Genomic DNA, 11,209 nt, shown 5'->3' with positions numbered 1-11,209 from the left:
TAACCAGGGCGGAGGAGTCGAGTGAATCCTATCCCGGCTGTAGGAGTAGGTTTCTTGCTGAGCCAGGGCTGTTTGGACAAGTTCCCTGATCTTCCGGGTTTCCACCGCTGTCGGATCATCCCCATCTACTGGGAGAGCCGCCAAACATGCTGATGCTGCGATTAAGTTCTCCATGGGGTTGGAGAAGTGACCCTGTGGTATTGGTACGTAATTGGGCGGTGCCATATTGCCGTGAGGAGGTGCCATCCCCTGAGGCTGGACTGGACCTCCCACTCCGGATGTAATAAGCTGATTCGCACCTGGTGGGTTGCGTGGGCCGGCCCCGCGTGTAGCAAAGAGATTCCGAGGATGATAATTCTGAGGTAGACGCGGCTAAGTTTTCTGATGTCTCCTCCTCATTACCTCATTAGATGCGTTTAAGCTCAACGTGAGCTGCAAGGCCTCTGCCTGAAGTTGCTGCGCCCGTACGTCCAAAGTCGCCCGCTTTGTTGCTAATCTAGCGTCTTCAGCTGCTAAGGTTTCCTTGACCCGGGCGATCTCGTCGCGGACCTGTGCCACCTCTGCCTCATGCTCAGATTGGTTCGCAGGGATGACTGTAATAGTTAACAAAGCCATAAGCTTATCCATGAGATCCATCAGCACCTGAGCCGGTGAGCGCACAGGGCCTCCTGCCCCGGCTGCTCCTAACCCGGACGTTATCGCCGCGGAGGCCGTGGAGTTTTGGCCAGGTTGAGTACCAGCCATGAGGACTCCTGCCCAGTTTGGCGATTCTGAAGGGTCCGGAATAGTGTTGCCATCGGAACAGCCCCCAAGCACACCATCTTGAACTTGATACAGCGAATCTGTTGAGCCGGCGGACGAATCACCGTCAGAGAGGACGGCCGGCTCACCATCACCTTCAGATCCTTCAAGAAGTTCACCTCCGTGGATGCAACCCACAAAGGCACGCTTCACGACGGGTTGATCTCGGGCGGGTTTTGCACGCTGAGCCGTCTCGACGAGGTCGGTGCAGCTGTCCAGCTCAGGGCCCGGCTCACCAATCCGGCCGATGAAGACATGAATTCCGCCAAAGGGGACCCGGTATCCGTACTCAATTGAGCCGGCGTCGGGGCCCCAGCCTTCGTCGTCGATGTAGATCTTGCCGCGACGACTCTTGGCCATCCGGCCAACTACGTATCCTTTGAGCACTTCGAAGCTGCCCTTCAAGAACTCAAATCCACCGTGCGCTGGCCCCACGGTGGGCGCCAGCTGTCGTGGAATTGTCACGGCAGATGTCCTCTTGCAAGGACTTGATCGTGGAGCCATCGCAACTAGGAACCTTAAAGGGGTTAATCGGGACAAAGGACACGTGAGGTTTATACTAGTTTAGCCCCTTGCGGTCAAGGAAGGCCTACGTCTAGTTGGGTTGGAATTGCTTGAGGTTTCGATGACTAGGGAGCGAGATACGCTATGCCCGGTTCTCGATCTGTTGTTTCTTACCCTAAGCTGCCAGCGGGTCGTCCCCTTATATACACGGGTCGACGCCCTACGTCTTACAGATTCCCGGCCGGCTCATAAACAGTGTCCGGCTCGGTGACTAGTTATTTCTACCTTACAATACAAGTCGCGCCCTCATGGCGGTTTATCACCATGGGCCATAAATCGTCTGTGGGCCTTTAGACCCTTTACTGAACCACCATCTTCACGTCTTGGTCTTGGGCTTCAGATGGGCTTCTCTTTGCGTAACCCGGCCCCTCCTGGGCGGCTTACGTAAATAGTTATATCCCCAACAGGTCAGTAAGATTTTTCTGACATCCGATGTCATTCAACTCATTTTCTTCCATATCTTAGTCGACGTTACCCCAGTGAAGAACTTGGTGAAATAAATATAGCTACCCCTTCCTATGGATAAGTAGTAGAGACACTTATATCTTTGTATAATAATATGCAGAAAGTGTTACTCCCTCTATTCTTATTAAGAAACATTAGTAACACCAATGTTATTTACACTTTTTTTGAACATGTCATTTACACTTCAATTAGATGTACATGTTCCTTTTTTATGGCTAACCTGTCCGACCCATGGGCAGGGATGATGTCGACGGGCCCCTGCACTGCCTCGCGTCTTTGTTCGCCAATGCTCTAGCGCTGCGCGTGGTCCACCCATGCTAGGGCGTGTGCCGCGTCCTCCAGCTGCACAAGACTACCCCCGCACCTGCGGCCACCGCAGTGCCCCGCCACTTCACCGAGATGTGCCCGTTCCTCTGCCTCGCCGGGACCATGGCGAACTACGCTGTCGATCTCAGCGGCACTGACGCCGACCAGTGGCTTCTGCTCCTCTGCTTCTTTGCCAAGTGTCCGGGAGCGGGAACACATGACCAAATCCTCCGTTTGATCATTGTCAATGAGCAGGACGAGTTCCTATCCATCACCGGTGCGCTCCTCGCCCGGGAAGCCGAGAGCCTGCGCATCGGCTGCCAGTTCCACCCGATGAAACTCCACATCAATCAGCTACTTAGCATCGAGCCCCTCGGTGTCAAGAGCGGCGAAGCACTGGTCATCGTCTCCACCCTGCAGCTCCACCATCTGCTCGCCGACGAATTTGTAGAAGTGGCTGCTCGTCCTCACGACAGGAAAGGAAAACATAGGCCCATGCTACCATGACGAGGGCCGACGCGCTCCTTCACGACCTAGCGGAGCTATCGCAGAAGCTCATGGTGGTGACGGAGCAGGAGGCCGACCACAATGGCAAGTTCATGGGCCATTTTGACAACACGCTCAACTACTATGGGGCCCTATTTGATGCCCTAGAGGAGAGCGTACCTGTATGAGGGTCAGCGATAATGGAGAGGTCAGACGTGGAATGGTGCCTGCTCCTGCAAAAGATCAGGGATATCGTTGGCTGTGATGGCGCGCAGCGCCCACGAGTGGATGGTGAGGTTGGCGGAGCGGATGAAGGCCGCCAGACTCACATCTGCGGCGATGAGCACAAATGCAGTGGTGTAATTAGTAATGTTGGGGCAGATGGTGACCGGCTGCAGCAGGGCGTACAGGGTTTCTAGTGAGAAGGATGTGTGCTTCTTCATCCACTGGCGCGACATCCCGATGTTCTCTTTCTCGACCTGGCGTGCAGTGTGATGAGGAGCCAGATATTGTGACATGTGATATATGCATATTTATCAATTCATTTCAATAATTTCATGCATTCGATGAATGTGCTTTCCTGAACTTTTTATGCCAGAAGGAGAAGTTGGAAAATGTTCAAGACAGTTTTGTTATTTTTGTAACATTCAAGACGTTTTGGTTATCTTTGAAACATTCAAGACATTTTGAGTTGTTCTTGTTATCATACTCCTAGTTGTTGTTTCATCTTATGCCACATTCAAAGTACAAGATGCTAGTATGATAGCAAATCAATTACCACAAAACATTTGACCTCTCTCTCTCTCCCCCTCTCTCTCTGTCTCTACCCCCTCTCCCCATCTCGCCCTCTCTCCTCTCTCTCTCTCTCTCTCCCTCTCTGCATTCTCGCAAGGACAAATGTACACATGCGAGAAGAAATCATAACCTCTTCCTATGTAAACATTTGACCTTTCCCGATTGTCTTCCAACTTAGTATGATGGAAGAATATAAAATTCCCTTTTGGGGCAGTATCCACCCCTTTGGTTTAGAGGAACAAAATGCAAGTAAATGGATAAATTTTCCTTTATCCCACCTGTTTATGACAAACAATGAAAGCTAAACTCCTCTGAGTCCACTTTTAGACCCTTCCTATGGATAAGTAGTAGAGACAATCATATCTTTGTATAATAATATGTAGAAAGTGTTACTTTCTCTATTCTTATTAAGAAACATTAGTAACACCAATGTTATTTACACTTTTTTGAACATGTCATTTACACTTTAATTAGATGTATATGTTGCTTTTTTATTGCTAACCGGTCCATCCCATGGGTTGATGACTAGTATTTTCAAACCAAAGAGATATATGATTATCCTAAATCACCTTACCCCCCATAGCCTAACTTTAAGTAAATTTTGTTTTGTCAAATGAAGAATTTATTCCAAGCATCCGTTAAACATCAAACGGGCACACTAGTGTATCAGTGAACATACCTCTAAGGACAGCATGGTAGGTGGATCTCGGAAACAGACTCAACGGGACATTCGTACACTCGAGCATCAATGGTAGTATGACATTACTCGTGCCGAAGGTAAGGTCGGCAGCGGCGCCTACTACAGCACCGCAGAATCAGTACGAGCAGCGCGCGATAGACCTTATCACACTTCTATATTCCTGCGCCACCGTGTTTGCCAAAGCGGACAAGGAGCTGATAAAGAAGGGGCTGGAGAGGATATGCAGCACTCTCGCATCGGATGACGTTGGCGGGCCCCTGCACTAGCTCACGTTTTCGTTCGCCAACGCTCTAGCGCTGCGCATGGTCCACCCATGCTAGGGCATGTGCCGTGCCCACCAGTTGCACAAGACTACCGCCGCACCAGCGGCCGCAGTAGTGTGCCGCCACTTCGCCAAGATGTGCCCGTTCCTCCACCTCACCGGGACCACGGTGAACTACGCCATCATCGTTGCAGCTCGGACGGAGAGGAATTTCATGCTCCACATCGTCGATCTCGGCAACGCTCACGCCTCCCAATGGCTTCTGCTCCTCTGTCTCTTTCCCAAGCGTCTAGGAGCAAGCACACATGACCGAATCCTTCGTGTGTCCATTGTTAACGAGGAGGACGAGTTCCTGTCTGTCACCGGTGCGCTCCTAGCCAAGGTAGCTGAGAGCCTGCACATCGGCTTCCAGTTCCACCCGGTGAAACTCCACATCAATCAGCTACTCAGCATCGAGCCCCTTGATGTCAGGAGCGGCGAAGCACTGGTCGTCATCTCCACCCTATAGCACCACTGTCTGCTCGTCGACGAGTTTGTGGAAGTGGCTGCTCGTCCTCATGACAGGAAAGGAAAAGCGGAGGCCCATGCTACCATGACGAGGGCCATCGCGCTCCTCCGCGACCTATCGGAGCTATCACCGAAGCTCATGGTGGTGACGGACCAGGAGGCCAACCACAATGGCGAGTTCATGGGCCGGTTCGACAACGAACTCAACTACTACGGGGCCCTATTTGATGCCCATGAGGAGAGCGTACCTATATGCGGATCGGTAATGGAGTGGTCGAACGTGGAACAGTGCATACAGGCTTTCCAGTGAGAAGGATGTGTGCTTCTTTGTCCACTGGCGCACCATCTTGATGTTCTCTATCTCGACCCGGCGTGTGGTGTGACGAGGATTGCCAGATATTGTGAGATGTGATATCTGCAGATTTCTCAACTGATTGCAATAATTTCATGCATTTGATTTCTCACTTTTATCATTGGTTACCTTGCTGTTTTTATATTTTCAGATTACAAAAACCTATATCTATCATCCATATTGTACTTGTATCACCATCTCTTCGCTGAAATAGTGCACCTATACAATTTACCATTGTATTGGGTGTGTTGGGGACACAAGAGACTCTTTGTTATTTGGTTGCAGGGTTGTTTGAGAGAGACCATCTTCATCCTATGCCTCCCACGGATTGATAAACCTCAGGTCATCCACTTGCGGGAAATTTTCTACTGTCCTACAAACCTCTGCACTTGGAGGCCCAACAACGTCTACAAGATGAAGGTTGTGTAGTAGACATCACTCAACTACTACGGGGCCCTGTTTGATGCCCTGGAGGAGAGCCTACCTGCACGCGGGTCAGCAATGGAGCGGTCGGACATGGAATGGTGCCTGCTCCTATATGATATCATGTATATCGTTGCCTGTGATGGTGCGCAGCACCGGGAGCGCCACGAGCGGATGGTGAAGTGGCGGAGCGGATGACGGCCGCTTGGTTTGCGTCTACGGCGATGAGCGCAGATGCAGTGGCGGAAACGGCGATGCTGGGGCAGATTATGACCGGCTGCAGCAGGGCGTACAGGGTTTCCAGTGAGAAGGATGTGTGCTTCTTCATCCACTGGCGCGGCATCCTGATGTTCTTTGTCTCGACTTGTCGTGCGGTGTGACAAGGATCACCAGATATTGTGACCTGTGATATCTGTAGATTTCTCAATTCATTGCGACAATTTCATGCATTTGATGAATGTGCTTTAGTTGATTGCCACAAGCAGATTTTGGAAAATGTTCAAGACATTTTTTATTATTTTTGAAACATTCAAGAAGTTTTGGTTATCTTTGAAACATTCAAAACATGTTGGTTATCTTCGAAACATTCAAGACGTACTAGTATGATAGCAAATAAATTACCATAGAACGTTTGACCTCTCTCTCTCCCTATCTGTATGTACCTCCCTCTCTCTCCCTCTCTCTCCCTCTCTCCCCCATCTCTCTCTACATTCTCGCAAGGAAAAACATACACATGAGAGAAGAAATCATAACCTCTTTCTATGGGGCCTTAGCACGACGATTTCTCGACTGTCTTCCAACTTGGTATGATAGAAGAACATAAACATCCTTTTTGTGACAGTATCCATCCCCTTGGTTTAGAGGAACAAAGTGCAAGTAAATGGATAAAATTTCCTTTATCCCACCCATTTAGGAGAAACAAATGAAAGCTAAACTCCTCTGAGACCTCTTTTAGAACCTTCCTATGGATAAGTAGTAGAGACAATTATATCTTTGTATAATAATATGTAGAAAGTGTTACTTTCTCTGTTCTTATTAAGAAACATTAGTAACACCAATGTTATGGACACTTTTTTGGAACATGTCATTTACACTTTAATTAGATGTATATGTTCCTTTTTTATTTCTAACCGGTCCGACCCATGGGTTGACGACTAGTATTGTCAAACCGAAGAAATATATGGTTATCCTAAATCACCTTATCCCCCATTGTCTAACTTTAAGTAAAATTTGTTTTATCAAATCAAGAATTTATTCCTAGCATCTGTTAAACGTCAAACGGGCACACTAGTGTATCAGTGAACACACCTCTAAGGACAGCATGTCGGTGGATCTCGGAAACGGACTCAACGGGACATTCGTACACTCCAGCATCAATGGTAGTACGACATTACTCGTGCCGGAGGTGAGGTCGGCAGCGGCGCCTACTACAGCATCCCCGACGGCACCTGTACCGCTGAATCAGTATGAGCAGCACACGATAGACCTTATCACACTTCTATGTTCCCGCGCCACCGCGTTCTCCAAAGGGGGCAAGGAGATGATAAAGACGGGGCTGGAGAGGATATGCAGCAGTCTCGTATCAGACGATGTCGGTGGGAGCCTACACTGCCTCGCGTCTTCGTTCACTGATGCTCTAGCACTGTGCGTGGTTTACCCATGCCAGGGCGTGTGCCGCGTCATCCAGCTGCACAAGACTACCCCCGCACGCCGGCCAACGCGGTGCACCACCACTTCAACGAGATTCGACCGTTCCTCCGCCTCGCCGGGACCACGACGAACTACGCCATTATCAATGCAGCTCAGACAGAGAGGAATGCCGTGCTCCGAGTCATCGATCATGACGGCGCTAATGTTGCCCAGTGACTTCTGCTCCTTCACCTCTTTGCCAAGCGTCCGCGAATGGCCGCACATGACCAAATCCTTCGTCTGACCATTGTCAACGAGGAGGACGAGTTCCTGTCTGTCACCGGTGCGCTCCTCGCCCGGGAAGCTGAGAGCCTGCACATCAGCTTCCAGTTCGACCCAGTGAAACTCCACTTCAATCAGCTGCACAGCATTGAGCCCCTCGGTGTTAGGAGCGGCGAAGCACTGGTCATCGTCTCCTCCCTACAGCTCCACCTTCTAGTCGCCGACGAGTTTGTAGAAGTGGCTGTTCATCCTCACGACAGGAAAGGAAAAGTGCAGGCCCTTGCTACCATGACGAGGGCCGACACGCTCCTCCATGACCTAGCAGAGCTATCGCCAAAGCACATTGTCGTGACAGAGCAGGAGGCCGACCACAACGGCGAGTTCATGGGCTGGTTCGACAACGTGGTCAACTACTACGGGCCCCTGTTTGATGCACTGGAGGAGAGCGTACCTGCACGCGGATCAGCAATGGAGCGGTCGGACATGGAATGATGCCTTCTCCTATATGAGATCAGACATATCGTTGCCTATGACTGCGCGCAGCACCCGGAGCGCCACGAGTGGATGGTGAAGTGGACGGACTGGATGACGGCCGCCGGGTTCGTGTCTTCTGCGATGAGCGCTGACGCAGTGGCACAAACGGTGATGCTGAGGGTTTCCAGTGAGAAGGATGTGTGCTTCTTCATCCACTGGTATGATATCCTGACGTTCCCTATCTCGACCTATCATGCGGTGTGACGAGGATCACCAGATATTGTGACATGTGATTTGTTTAGATTTCTCAATTCATTGCAATAATTTCATGCATTTGATGAATGTGCTTTAGTTGATTGTCAGAACTTCTTGTTATCATTTTGAGTTGTTGTTGTTGTTGTTATCCTACCGTGCGATAGCTGTTGTTTCATCTTATGCCACAAGAAGACGTTGAAAAATGTTCAAGACATTTATTTTTGTTATTTTTTAAACATTCAAGACATTTTGGTTATCTTTGAAACATTCAAGACGTACTTTTATGATAGCAAATCAATTACCACAGAAAGTTTGACCTCTCTCTCTCTCACTCTCTCTCCCTCTCTCTGTACCTCCCTCCCCCCTCTCTCTCTCCCTCTCTCCCCCCTCTCTCTCTGCATTCTCGAAAGGACAAACATACACATGCGAGAAGCAATCATAACCTCTTCCTATAGGGCCTTAGCACGACGACTTCCCGACTGTCTTCCAACTCGGTATGATAGAAGAATATAAATATCATTTTTGTACGGCAGTATCCACCCCTTTGGTTTATAGGAACAAAGTGCAAGTAAAGGGATAAAATTTCCTTTATCCCAACTGTTTAGGACAAACAAATGAAAGCTAAACTCCTCTGAGACCTCTTTTAGACCCTTCCTATGGATAAGTAGTAGAGACAATCATATCTTTGTATAATAATATGTAGAAAGTGTTACTTTCTCTATTCTTATTAAGAAATATTAGTAACACCAATGTTATTTACACTTTTTTTGAACATGTCATTTACACTTTAATTAGATGTATATGGTCCTTTTTTATTGCTAACCGGTCCGACCCATGGGTTGATGACTAGTATTTTCAAACCGAATAAATATATGATTATCCTAAATCACCTTATCCCCCATTGTCTAACTTTAAGTAAAATCTGTTTTGTCAAATCAAGAATTTATTCCTAGCATCCGTTCAACGTCAAACGGGCACACTAGTGTATCAGTGAACACACTTCTAAGGACAACGTGGTCGGTGGATCTCGAAAACGGACTCAACGGGACATTTGTACACTGCAGCATCCATGGTAGTATGACATTACTCATGCCGGAGGTGCGGTCGGAAGCGGCACCTACTACAGCATCCCGACGGCACCTCACAGCAGAATCAGTATGAGCTGCACGCGATAGACCTTATTACACTTCTATATTCCTGCGCCACCACGTTCGCCAAAGGGGACAAGGAGCTAATAAAGAAGAGGCTGGAGAGGATATGCAGCAGTCTCGCATCGGACGATGTCGGCGGGCCCCTGCATTGCCTCGCGTCTTCGTTTGCCGATGCTCTAGCACTACGAATGGTTCACCCATGTCAGGGCATGTGCCGTCCCGTCCAGCTACACAAGATTACCCCCGCACCGTCGGCCGGTGCAGTGTACCGCCACTTCGCCGAGATGTGCCTATTCCTCCACCTTGCCAGGACAACGCTGAACTATGCCATCGTCGATGCAGCTCGGACGGAGAGGAATGTTGTGCTCCACGTCGTCGGTCTCGACGGCGCTGACATGGCCCAGTGACTTCTGCTCCTTCGCCTCTTTGCCAAGGGTCCGCGAGCGGGCGCACATGACCAAATCCTCCGTCTGACCATTGTTAACGAGGAGGACGAGTTCTTGTCTGTCACCGGTGTGCTCCTCGCCCGGGAAGCCTAGAGCCTGGACATCGCCTTCCAGTTCCACCCAGTGAAACTCCACATCAATCAGCCACGCAACATCAAGCCCCTCGGTGTCAGGACTGGCGAAGCACTAGTCATCGTCTCCACCCTACAAGTTTGTAGAAGTGGCTGCTCGTCCTCACGACAGGAAAGGAAAACTGCAGGCCCATGCTACCATGACGAGGGCCGCCGCGCTCCGCCGCGACCTAGCGGAGCTATCGCCGAAGCACATGGTCGTGACGGAGCAGGAGGCGACCACAACGGCGAGTTCATGGGCCGGTTCGACAACGCGTTCAACTACTACGGGGTCCTGTTTGATGCCCTAGAGGAGACTGTACATGTACGCAGGTCAGCAATGGAGCGGTCCGACATGGAATGGTGCCTGCTCCTATATGCAATTAGGGATAACATTGCCTGTGATGGCGCACAGCGTCGGGAGCGCCACGAGCGGATGATGGCCGCCGGGTTCGCGTCTGCGGTGATGAGCGCAGACGCAGTGGCGCAAACGGAGATGCTAGGGCAGATGGTGACCGGCTGCAGCAAGGGGCGTATAGGGTTTCCAGTGAGTAGGATGTGTGCTTCTTCATCCACTGGGGCGGCATCCTGATATTCTCTGTCTCGACCTGCAGGCGTGCGGTGTGACGAGGATCGCCAGATATTCTGACATGTGATATCTGCAAATTTCTCAATTCATTGCAATAATTTCATGCATTTGATGAATGTGCTTTAGTTGATTGCCAGAACATCTTGTTATCATTTTGAGTTGTTGTTATCCTACTGTGTGATAGCTGTTGTTTCATCTTATGCCACAAGCAGATGTTGGAAAATGTTCAAGACATTTTTTTTATTTTTGAAACATTCAAGACGTTTTGATTATCTTTGCAACATTCAAGACATTTTGGTTATCTTTGAAACATTCAAGACGTACTATTATGATAGCAAATCAATTAGCACAAAACGTTTGACCTCTTTCTCTCTCCCTCACTCTCTCTACCTCCCTCCCTCTCCCTCTCTCCCCCCCTCTCTCTCTCTCCACATTCTCGCAAGGACAAACATACACATGCAAGGAGAAATCGTAACCTCTTCCTATGGGGCCTTAGCACGACGACTTTCCGTTCTACTGTCTTCCAACTTAGTATGATAGAAGAATATAAAATTCCTTTTTTGGCAGTATCCATCCCTTTGGTTTAGAGGAATAAAGTGCAAGTAAATGTAC

The 11,209-nt window shown here is 49.5% G+C and overlaps 3 pseudogenes; all 3 read left to right on the top strand.

Annotated features, from left to right (window-relative positions):
* The first annotated feature begins 2,061 nt into the window (after positions 1-2,061).
* LOC147983369 (GRAS family protein TF80-like) lies at positions 2,062-3,117 on the top strand (annotated as a pseudogene).
* A 3,865-nt stretch (positions 3,118-6,982) lies between these two features.
* Positions 6,983-8,310, top strand: LOC147983368 (scarecrow-like protein 3; annotated as a pseudogene).
* An 825-nt stretch (positions 8,311-9,135) lies between these two features.
* LOC147983367 (GRAS family protein TF80-like) lies at positions 9,136-10,635 on the top strand (annotated as a pseudogene).
* Positions 10,636-11,209: the final 574 nt, after the last annotated feature.

This window comes from Triticum urartu, chromosome 2A (genome assembly GCF_056163025.1).
Source record: "Triticum urartu cultivar PI428250 chromosome 2A, HENAU_Tu73, whole genome shotgun sequence".
Taxonomy (NCBI): domain Eukaryota; kingdom Viridiplantae; phylum Streptophyta; class Magnoliopsida; order Poales; family Poaceae; genus Triticum; species Triticum urartu.
The sequence above is the reverse complement of the archived record's forward strand: the minus strand, read 5'-3'. Positions and strand labels throughout refer to the sequence as shown.